Below are 12606 nucleotides of genomic sequence, written 5' to 3'. Positions count from 1 at the left end.
TTTCGTTTTCGAAAACTTGTCTTTTCGTACCTGATTGTCCTATTCTGAAGCTTTAATGCTTTGTCTATCGTTTATGTATTGTTTTGCGATCGAACTAATCGATTTTGTTTGGATTCTGCTTTGTTTTTCTCCGAGGTTCAGTTGAGGGAACTTTGGAAGACTCAGAGCAATTGTTTGAGGAGAACTTTGTTTGCGAAGCTGGAACAGCTCGAGGTTAGGGCAACTTACTATATATTAGCTATGACTGCATGATAGGCGTCGATAAATTCGACTTATGTTTTATCTGATGTTGTTTTTGATGATGAGTTGATGTTATGATGCTTTTCCATACTTGTGATGTTGTGCTTTTGTTGGATTGAGCGTTTTGACGCAATTTCGGAGTGGAGATTCATTGATCTGGTGATCTTTGATATTTCGGGTTGGATGAACAACCCTAGGCAAGTCCAAATGTGGGGTTTGAGACTTAGCCATATGTTGGAATTCTTAGACTTTCTCCGGGAAATGTATTTTGGGTGGTTGATCTTTGAAAACTTAGAATGATAGAGCTTTGAAAAACTAAAGACTTGGGAAACTTAGACTTTGAGAAATAAACTCATAACTTGACTAATTCGAATTGAAACAATTTTTATTAACGTTTAAGCATAGGAGAACTGAAGGGGGAAATATTTACGAAAGACGGGGAAAAGTCGACTTTGTTGTGGGTTGGAGAGTTATCGGAATTGGGGGAAGCCACTAAGGTGAGCTATGGTGATGATTGAAAGTCACCGAGTACTCTAGTACTCTTGGGGAGTGTTGTGGAGCCGTGTTGTATTGACCGACACCTGGTGCTCTTGTTGTTTGGGCTGTGTTGTATTGACCGACACTAGACCCTTGTGTATTCTGTGGATGGAGTTGTGTTGTATTGACCGACACTTACTCCGAGTTGTGTTGTATTGACCGACACTAACTCATTGGGTTGTTTGAGATTGGGTTGTGCGCTAGACACTTTCGTGGTAAGGGCGATTCGTTGTTTGGCTAACCACGTTGCATTCAATCGGGTGAATAACGGGAATGGTTCACCTGTGCATATCATGGTGAATAACGGGAATGGTTCACCTTGCATTAATGATGAATAACGGGAATGGTTCATCATTCGGTGAATAACGGGAATGGTTCACCAAGGATGAATAACGGGAATGGTTCATCCAGGATGGATTTCATCCAGGATGGATAACGGGAATGGTCCATCCATAGTGAAAATGCTTCACTTGTGGCGAACGGGAACGCGTCACAAATCCGGATTCATATTGTGCATTTCACGCATACATTCATGCTGACTGAGACTGTGTGCTGTTTGTTTATTGAAGCAATGTTAGAGCCATAACATGCTAGGATTACTTATATGCTTATATAACAACTTATATATATACCCTGTCACATGTTGAGTGTATATGTACTTATTGCTGTGAGTTGACCCTAGCGCCTTGGCTTTGGTTGTATGTTTGTGTTTGGGCGGTCGGCCTGCTGCCAGATGTCGATGGCCGACTGGTTCTCGGTGGTCTCTCCCTCGGGGGGGGATCAAATATGAGCTGCAGGATCGGGATGCCCCACCGCTTGGGTGATCGATGTTGCTGGTCACCGGGCGACGTATCGGGGAAGGGTCATGGAGGACCGGACTGACGAGCGTGGACGTCTGACGAAAGGAGTTCTATGGCGCATGGAGTTGAGCTTCAACTTGCCGACTTCAGATCGTTGTGGGTTTGGCACTGGGAGGTTAGGTTTGGGCAGGCGTCATGTTTTGTGTAGAGCTCTGATTCGTTTTGCTTTTGGGATCGGGTAGGTTTCCGACGCATGACTTTTCGTGTGGTTCTCTTACTGAGGGATCACAGTGAGTCAGTTGGACCATAGGGGTCTTTGCTTAGGCCATATTGAGGCCGACTTTCTCCTAGTGGTTTGTAATTATAGTTTTCTCATTTACACTTCTGGGTCTGTATATATTTGCTTACGGGCACACTGCTTTGGAGTCACTGCGAGTGCGCGTGACGTGGGAGTGCAGCTGAGGCTGTACATGTTTATATTTGATGTATGTTGGTTAGTTTAGTAGTTGGGTTTTGTCTTTACTTCCTTATCGTTTTGATTTAAAGGAAAGAAAACGAAAAAAAAATTACCTGTTTTCAGCGTAAAGTCTATTTTTGGTTACTAAAGTGACACCTGGAAATCGGGGTGTTACAATGCCATTTTTTTCTGAATATTATTCGAGGTGTGAAGCTTACCTTTCTCTCCAACGTTTTTATAGGCTTCACTTTCTCTCTGAAAGTTAATGCTCTTACAGTTTCTCGAGGTTAAGTACTTGGTAACTGACCCTTCTATTTCCTCACTTGACCGGTGGTAAACGTTCATCCCTTGCATTAACTCTTCTATTTATTATCGCCTCACTCTGATTCTTACATCGTCTTCATTTTCTTTCAACTTAGACCTTCTCTAAGGGGGAAGTACCTTGTACTTCAAGCTAAGTTTTTCACACCCCAAGCTTTTTGCTTATGACAAAAAGGGGGAGTAAACCCAGTTTTTGATGTAAGATGTGTTAGTGTGACTTATTTTTCTTTTGGAGATTTTAAGAGTTCCACCTTCATGACCATAGATGTGTCACTGGGCAAATACAAGGAATACATTTCACTTCTTCTGAAGTGATTCTAAGTTGACTCTGATACCCAAGACTCTGATACCTTGTCCATGACTCTGATCACTTATGCGCTCTGATTATTCGTTTTTCATCTATGTCATAAGCTTTTCACTCTGAACTCTTATATGATTTAGCTCAGAATCTAGACTTTACTAACGTTTTCATCAAGTATTAGATTCAGGGGGAGCTAAGCTCAGAATCAAGCAGTGACTTGAATTCAGAATGAGCAAGATAAACTATTCACATCAGGATAAGTCTTATTCTATATCTCTAAACTCTGAGTGAATTCAGTTTAATGTTTAAGAATTGTTCATCAAAAATCTTAGTTTTGTCATCATCAAAAAGGGGGAGATTGTAAGATCAAGTTTTGATCTAGTAGTACAACTCTATGTTTTGATGATTACAAGTTAACCTTTTGATATGAACAATTGTGGTACTCTAACGTGTTTTTCTGAGTGTGCTATTTACAGGCTCTGACCCTGACTCAATTTCACACAAATCAGAAGCACTGTGTATAAAGGGTAACCCAAGCAACGCTTTCGCATTCACCATGTTCAGTATGAACAGTGGAAAAGCTTCAGAAGATCTGAAGCTATACAAACTCTGATGAGGACTCAGTCGCTAGAAGCTCTGATGATCCAGAAGTTCTGACAACCAAGAAACACTGAAGGTTCAGATGTTCCGATGGTGTAGAAGACTCTGAAGATCCAGAAGCTGAATAGTGGAAACTCTGAAGTCCAGAAGCAAGAAACTCTGAAGGCCATGTTCTTCCCTCTGAGTTCAGAATCAGAAGATACAATGGTCAGAGGATCTGTGCTATCCCTCTGACTCTGATCAACCGGCTTCACAAGTTCCAATACGAAGCATTCCTCTGATCAGAAGTCTCCTAGGTTAAAAGGTCAAGTCGCTATCCAAGTACAAAAGCAAGTGTACCTTCCTGACGACCTACCTAACGTTCTCAGCCACAGCAGAAGCTGGATTTTCCAGAACTGCCCTCCAACGGTAGCATTTCCCATGCAACGCTCAACCCTAATCCTTGGAGTATATATAGAGGCTGAAGATTGAAAGAAGCGGCTAGAAGAAAAAAAATAGACAAGAAGCAATACACACGCGCAAGATATATTCTAAGCTTTCTTTCATCTTGTAATTTATTTTAGTTTACACTCAGCTTATTCAGAAGCAAACCCTTGTAAACACCAACCTCAAACAGTTGTTTGATTTTCCTTTAGGAGATCAAGGTTGATCGGATCCTAGAGAAGACTAAGAGAGTGAATCTTAGTGTGAGCTAAGTCAGTGTAATTGTTAGTCACTTGTAGGTTTCAAGTGCAGTTGTAACTCTTACCTGATTAGTGGATTGCCTTCATTCTAAGAAGGAAGAAATCACCTTAACGGGTGGACTGGAGTAGCTTGAGTGATTTATCAAGTGAACCAGGATAAAATCCTTGTGTGCTTTTCTATCTCTATCTTTTGCACTTAGTTCTCGAAAAGATTTGTTAAAATCTTTAAGGTGGTAGTTTTGTACTGAAAACGTTATTCAAACCCCCCCCTTTCTACCGTTTTTCATACCTTCACTATGGACCATGAGAACGATGGTACTGTTAGAGACAAACGGTTACTTGCACCTGAGGGTGTTTGTGGGTTGTACGGTGTGTTCCCACATGATTTGGTTGACTGCGGTCACCTTGTGATTTTGTGGGTTGTACGGTGTGTCCCCACGTGATAGAGGGTTGTACCGTGTGTCCCCTCCGAGAATTGTTCATCTGCGGATGATCGTGATTTGGCCATTGATGTTGAGGTGGTTGTGTGAATGGTGAGGTCGTTAGCCTAACTGGACTTAGGTGACTAACGGTGATATAACTTAAAGATTATCCTTATTAAATCTTGTTATTTATGAGAGTTACATGAATATGTGAATGTTTATATGAGAACATCAGATCTGACCCTGTTATTTGTTTATGTGTTATTCTGGGGGGGGGCCCAGATGGTGAAGAGCAAGAGGTTAGTGACCTCTTGGACGATCGACTTGCATGATCAGCACAAGGACAATGCCTGGCAGACCGACTCTGCCCAGGTACGTCGCATCTACGTCGGCAGCGCTACGATCACGGGACGTGACCGACATGGGAACGTCGTCGAGACTCAGATCATGGAGTGGGGCAAGGTCGAGATGCCCTTTGCACTTTTTCGCTTCTTACACCCTGGGGACGAGGGTTCTTGCTCGAACTCTCCACAGCGGGCTGCAGGAAAGGAGGGTTCTTCACGGGCGTTCACCTTGGCGACCTTTCAGTCCCGCCTCCAGAGGCCCTACCTGAGACTGTTGTTCCCCTGCCCATTGGTGTAGCTTTTGCACCAGTAGAGTTTGTGGCGGAACACAAGGCTCCTTTGAAGAAGCGTCCCAGGAACTGCGGATGGCTTGACGAGTGATTGATGTTGCTATGCTCGGGGTTGAGTGTTTCGTAGTGCTGAACAATTATTTATCAGTTTTTACTTTCGGGTTCTTTTGATGTACTCTGATGTAGGGCTTTAGCCCAAGGTTTCATTTATGTACTTTTGATTTATGGTCCTTTTGATTAAGAGTTATTTTATTCAGAAATGCATGTATTATTTATTCCGCAAATTTATTCGTAAAGTTTTAAGTTTCGCAATAATTGAACTTTTGTCATTAAATCAAGATTAATAATTGAACAGCAAAAATTCTTTACGAAAATGGTGACGTTTGGTTTACTGTGTGACACTCGAGAAATCGGGGCATTACAGTACTCGATCAACAAGGCGCTACACTCTACCTGGAAACCAGGTAAAAATGATTGCAAGACAAAGGAACTTCACCCTAATCTGAGGATTTGACACAAGATCTTACTGAACTGCATCAATCAAAGGCCAAAGGGAAGTTCTCGAGACTATATCAACTTCACTGATCAGAAGGTGTTGCTTTACTTCATCAAGGAACACACCAAAGTCTGTCTGCCTTACTTTTTGTTCTCCTATCTCAAGGACTGAATCAGAAAGTCAAGAACTACTGCTTCACCCAAATCTGCAATAAAATACATTCCATTTGGCAGATTGCTATCTGATTTATTCATTGAGAGCAAGTTGATAAACGCTCTGACCAAGGCTGGATGCATTGAAGACCTAACAACTATTGTTGGAGATGTCTTCACTCCTACAACAATGAAGAGGATGGGCCTGATAGATACAAAAGTTGAAGCTGGCTCTGCTACTACAAAGTCTGATGTAAGGAAAAGAAGAGTCCCTCTGAAGGACTACCCTCTCTGGTCAAAGGCTGATGATCCAGAGGCCATCAGGTACTATCTTGATGATCTGAAGAGGCAAGGTTTTGAAATTGATGTGGATGAGTTCTTCAGAACTCTACCAGATCCTCCGGACTTTGAGTCTCCTAAGAAGAAGAAGACCAAGAGGAAGCAAGAGGACACCTCTGAGACAATGGATCCCTCTGATGGAGATGATGATGATGAACCACCACCTCAGAAGAAGACAAAGAAGGTTAGAATTGCAACCAGAGTCACTCATCTTGAGCCTACTAGAGCTGCAATTTCTACCAGAGCTTCAAGTAAGTTTGTTGTTCTTTCAGATGAAGACGATTTAAATTTGGTTGATGCAATTCCTGTTGAATCCAACCCTGATGCTACCATAACCTTACCTTCTCCTCTTCCTGAACCCACACCAGTTGATCAATCAACTTCTCACATCTCACCACCTAGGCCTTCATTCTTTCAACCTTCCATTGAGGAAGAACCCCTCTGGAAAATGCTCCAAACTCCCAAGTCCTCTGAACAAACCTCACCCATTATACTTCCATACAATCCACAAGCTTCTGAAACACAAGCTCTTGAGACACCAACCACTGAAAAGGCTGACTCTGAGCCAAAACCCTCTGATCATTCTAATCAAGAACCCTCTAATAGAGAATCTCTCTCTCCTGCTCCTTCTGTATCCTTTCCTACCAATGTTGCCATTTCCTCTCCATCCAACAACTCTTAGTCTACTCGAAAACTCTTTCAAGTTGCAAGTGAAAGGCTCTCAGAAATTCCTGAATATTACCTAAGAGTTCCAAGCCCAAACCGCTATCCAGGACCCAGACCAGAACCTCTGGTTGCTCCTGATTTTCCAATCAAAGCGGTCCCTCTGACTTCAGTACCACCACCTCTTCCTCCTTCTCCTCCTCCTCAGAATGAAAAGTTTGTCTCAAACCACTCTTCAGTCAAATCTCCAAATCCTGAGACTGGGACTTCTAATCCAAACCCTGAGACCAATACCTCTGCACCTCAGACTCTGCATATTGGTTCTCCTCAGGCTATCTCTGAAGCTACTAGTAGCAATCATCCTTCCTCACCTGAAACCAATCTCTCAATCGTTCCCTATACCTATCTTGGACCAAACACCCTGCTTGATTGCATCAACTTATTTAATCATGAAGCATCTATAAGGGTTCGCAACGTGCATGGTCGTACTAACCTCAGTGAGAAACCAGACATGGTTGCTGAAGACAGGGATCGTCTATGCACTTGGATGCTTGACCAAGTTGCAGTGATGATGAGTTTTCTTACTGCTGAAAAGGATCAAAGAGTTGAAGCTGCTAGCCAGCGCTTCAGAAGAAGAGAAGCACTGAATGAACAGAAGTTAAGAGACCAGCTCTATGCTGCAATTGAAGAAACAAGAAAGAAGAAAGAGCAAGAAGAAGCGGCAGCAAGGTTTGAAGCTGAACAACGTGAAGCGGCAAGGTTGGAAGCTCTGGAACAAGTTGCTAGACTACAAGCTGAAGCTGATGCTCTGAGGAATCAAGCACTTGTGATCATTCCATTTACTGATATAGCCTCCACCTCTGCTCAAGTTCCTCACTCTGAACAAGGCTCTGCAATTCCATCCTCTGATCAAGTCACTCCGTCTGCTTCAAATCAGCCAGGATCTTCCAGACTTGATAATATTGAACGACGTCTTGAAACTCAAGAAGTTATGGTCAAAAGTATGGCAGATATGCTTGTTGAGCTTCTCCGCAGAACACCCAAGCCTTAGTTTAGGAACTTTCTCTGTTTTAATTATTTCCTTTTACTCTGATTTTACTATCTTAGTAATTTATCTTTCTTTCTTTTAATTTGTGTTTATCTTATGACATTTTGCATTATGTGTTTCCTGACTTCATATGTTATTTGATTACTTGTCTTATCTATGATTTTTTGCATTCTTAACACAACATATAATTGAAAATGCTTTTTATTAATAATTCAAACCAGCATTACATCATTTAAAAAGGAGGATTTTTCCTCAATCTTCTACATTGCCTACGCATCTCTATCCTATCTAGTTCCAGATGATGCTGCCTATATTCTAAGTGGACCAAGCTCCGGCGCAGCTCCTGCCTCTCAGGACCCTTTTCCATAGTCTCCAGAGCCGCCTCTACTGCTCTGATTTCTTCATAGAGGTACAGCTCCTTCTGGAAGAGTTCTTGCATTTCCTCCACGAAACTGAGAAAACCTCTGAGGATGTTGTCCATCTCCGGACTAAGACCCATCCCCAGCAGCTGATTGGTCAGCTGGTAGATGCTAGGATCCTCTGGATGCCTAACATTGATGAACAAGTCTTCATCAAATGCCTTCTTCCTGAGCTCTTCTAAGCAAGCTATGTATGATTTCATTGCTATTTGAATTCTGTAGCAGATGAGTTGTGAAGACTGTTATTATTTTACCTGCGTTTTATAAGCTGAGTTACGTCTCCAGATGTTAATGCTAAAGCACTTTCTCGGGATATCTTCATTGGAAACCGATGCAAGCATTTAACCTTTTGGCCGGTGGTAAACGTTCTTTTCTTCTTTGGCCGGTGTTCTTCAGTTCATTTAATTTTCTTCATCTGTATTAATTAACTATTTTCTTAATTAATTATATTATTATCCTTTTCTCCTTTTTTTTTAACTTAGACCTTCTCTAAGGGGGAGTACCTTGTACTTCAAGCTAAGTTTTTCACACCCATGCTTTTTGCTTATTTCAAAAAGGGGGAGTACAACCAGTTTGATGTGTAAGCTGTGTTAGTGTGATTACTCTTTCTTTTGGAGAATTTAAGAGTTTCATTCTTTATGACCATAGATCGGTCGGTGGGCATTTGCAAGGAATACATTTTCACTTCTTCTGAAGTGTATCTATGTCATAAATTCTCACTCTGAACTCTTTTATTATTTAGCTCAGAATCTAGATATTACTAATGTTTTCATTAAGTCTTAGATTCAGGGGGAGCTAAGCTCAGAATCATGCTGTGACTTGGATTCAGAATGAGCAACATAAACCATTCACCTCAGGATAAGTTTATCTCTATTCTCTAAACTCTGAGTGAATTCAATTTATTGTTTAAGAATTATTCATCAAAATACTTGGTTTTGTCATCATCAAAAAGGGGGAGATTGTAAGATCAAGTTTTGATCATGTAGTACAACTCTATGTTTTGATGATTACATGTTAACTATTATGTATGAACAATTATGGTACTCTAACATTGTTTTCTGAGTGTTTAAATGATAGACTCTGACTTTGGTCTAATTACACATAAATCAGAAGCACTATGCTCAAAGAGTAACCTACGCAATGCTTTCGCACTCACTATGTTCAACTGAACAGTAGAATAGGCTTCAGATAATCTGAAGATAGTTAAGCTCTGATATGGATTCAGATCACTTGAAGTTTTGAAGACCAGAAGCTTTGAAGGTCCAGAGGATCTGAAGGTCCAGAAGTTCTAAAGGTCCAAAAGCTCTGAAGGTTCAGAGGCTCTGAAGGTCCAGAAGTTCTGAAGGTCCAGTAGCTGAGAAGTGAAGGCTCTGAAGTCAAAGAGTAAGCTGGCTCTGAAGACCAAGTATTTCTCCTCTGAGTCCAGAAGCAGAAGTTACAAAGGTCAGAGGATCCAAGCTTCCCTCTGACTCTAATCACCAAGCTTCACAAGTTCCAACATGAAGCATCGCTCTGATCAGAATTCATCTAGGTTAAAGGTCAAGTCGCTATCCAAGTACAAAAGCAACTGTACTATTCCTGACAACCTTACCTAACGTGTTCAGCCACAGCAGAACCTGAAAATCTCATATCTGCCCTCCAATGGTAGCATTCCATGCAACGTCTAAACCCTAATCCTTGGAGTATATAAAGAGGCTGAAGATGAAAGATGCCGCCTAAGAAAGAAATTTTGTTCAAGCTCAAGCAATATTCAAATATTCTCTTAGCAATCTTTCTTCAAACTGTTCTTATTGTGTTTACTTTAGCTTTCTGAGAAGCATTTCTTTGTAAACCCAACCTCTCAAACAGTTGTTTGTTTTTCCTTAAGCAGACCAAGGTTTGTTAGATCCTTGAGAAGACTAAGAGAGTGAATCTTAGTGATAGCTAAGTCATTGTATTGTTAGTCACTTTGCAGGTTGCAAGTGCAGTTGTAACAAACTCTGATTAGTGGATTGCCTTCATTCTAAGAAGGAAGAAATCACCTTAACGGGTGGACTGGATTAGCTTGAGGGATTTATCAAGTGAACCAGGATAAAATCATTGTGTGCTTTCCTCAACTCTTATCTTAGCACTTTTATCTTCTGTGTTTGAAGAGATTTGTTAAAATCTCAAGTGGGAAAAGTTTTAGTTTGAAAACGCTATTCAAACCCCCCCCCTTTCTATCGTTTTTCATACCTTCAACAAGGAGCTATCTCCGGTACCACTTGTTGGGAGACAGGGAAAGCTCGTGGGCCAACACCGAAGACAATCAAAAGATTTGGACACCATAACTACTTTATTTAAAACCTTAATGCACTGAGTTTATAAGTTAAATTTCTTACAATATTTTAACCTCACTCATATTTAACCAATATGAATGTTTGACTCACGCTTAAATTCTAAAGGGCTGTCTAAATGACTCATGAGAAAGTTTAGATTAAATAACCTATCATTCAATCACATTAAAGATTAGTAGTTGAAATTTCTTTATTATATTTATTTATCTATAATCTATCTATCTATCTATCTATCTTCTATAATCTATATAAAAGGAGAGTTTTTCAGCCTGGAGGGTAATTTTGTCATTCAATAATTCATTGTACACCTATCTCAAATTAAACATGGATATTTATGTAAATATGTTAATTATTTCAATTAGATTTAATCACAGCCGTTCGTTGAATCTCCAATGTTCTTGCCTCTTGCCCTTCTAATTTCTAAAACGTTTCCACTGTTCGCTTTCTTAAACGTTTTTTTTTGCCTGCGCTTTCCGTGTTCCGTTCGCTTGAGTGGCTATCCCAGTTCCATCGATCTGCTGTATGAGTTTCCAATCTCCCTATTTCTTTTAATCTGGGTGCTTGGAACAATAGGTTCCAACCCGTCCATGATCCCTCCATTGGTGTTCAATCTTCCTTTTCATCATAAATGTTCTTTGCGCTGATTGTGCAATCCTTTTCCATAACCCCATGAAGAAGATCAACCTCATAATTGGAAAGGAAGTATTTTGACGCAACTTCGTGTCTAATTTAAACTCTCATTCAATGGAAGATTAGAATTCCTTCTGCTGAAGTAACAGTAACAGAGGAACATGTGAATGTTGCACAACTTGCAAAATCCAAAGCCTACCATGCTATATCACTCGGTAAGCCATTCCCTTTCTTTTATTTTCTCTTTTCAAATTCTCTCAATTTTTTGTGTTTGTTAGATTCACATTCTTTATCTCTATTGAGACATTTTAATGTTTTAATTTCCAGGTAAGTTCACTTTGTTTCTACCTCCAATTACAGACCGCCACACCGGTAAGAAGTCTCCATTTTTCTCATTAGGCCATGGCATCCATTTTTTATGGTAGGAAGAAAAATTCTCCTCTTTTGCTTTTGTGTTTTCCTTCTATTTTTCTTATCCTTTTTCCTGGGTCATTTTGAATGATAATTTGATCAGGCCATTTGCAAGGAGTATAATCAAGAAGTTAAAGCTGCTATATAAGTAGAGAAAGCTGCTCAGGACTTGCTCAATTCCAAACGCCAGGAAATGGATTCAGTTCATTGTGCAATGAACAGATTCACTAATGCAATTTCTATTTGAGATATAGATGGCAAGGTTAGGTTCTTTATTTTTTTCCAGATAGGCCATTACACATGAAAATTACTTACTAAATATAATGATACTATTCATTTTTTTATAGATTTACATTGTTATTACTTATTGAGAGAAATGAAGGTAGGAAAAATTGTTTGGAGAGTTGTTAGGGAGGGGAAAGTTTAGAATGTTTTCCATTCCTATATATTAAAATGCTTGACAGCTTTATTGAATTCTGATTGCTATTTGGTGTCTTTAAATTTAGTTGTTTGAGGAGGCGTAAACAAGTGAAAACATTCTTCCCAAAGAAATAGACTTCTGAATTAATATTGATTATTTGTTTTTGTTAGTTTGTAATTATTTGAGCATGTGTGTCTTTTTCTAAGCAATGCAGCTTATAATGTTGATGAAGAAGAAATATCCTTACAAAGTCACTATTTTGATCTCTTTTCTTTCAGTCAAGCGAACCTTAAGTCATGTATGATACTGGACAGAGAGGAACATTGTGGACCAAGAAGAAGGGGTGGAATGCAGAGACCAGTACGCCGATCAATCGAAGAACATCAGAGGCTTTGAGGGAATCCAAGGTGAAGTCAAGTAGAGTCATTCAGTTTATTTTAAGCGTTCCTTCTATAATATTTGTTCACAGCATGAGATGCCTTATTATTGCGATGATTTTCATTGTTACTTTAGGACAATAGGAAACAAATTTGTTTGTGTGTTTCTTCCTCTCCTTATTATGAGCATTCAAAAGGTGGTCGTTGCCAATCACCATTGGGGGTTAGGGATTGAGGGCAGAGTCTGAGTGGTCCCAGGCGCATAGGAGGGAGAGGAGGCATCGGAAAGGATATCAACATGAATGCTCTGTCAGTCATTATTTAATTATTAATAGTTTCA

Source organism: Lotus japonicus, chromosome 6, assembly GCF_012489685.1.
Source record: "Lotus japonicus ecotype B-129 chromosome 6, LjGifu_v1.2".
NCBI lineage: Eukaryota > Viridiplantae > Streptophyta > Magnoliopsida > Fabales > Fabaceae > Lotus > Lotus japonicus.
This window is presented reverse-complemented; position numbering follows the sequence as displayed.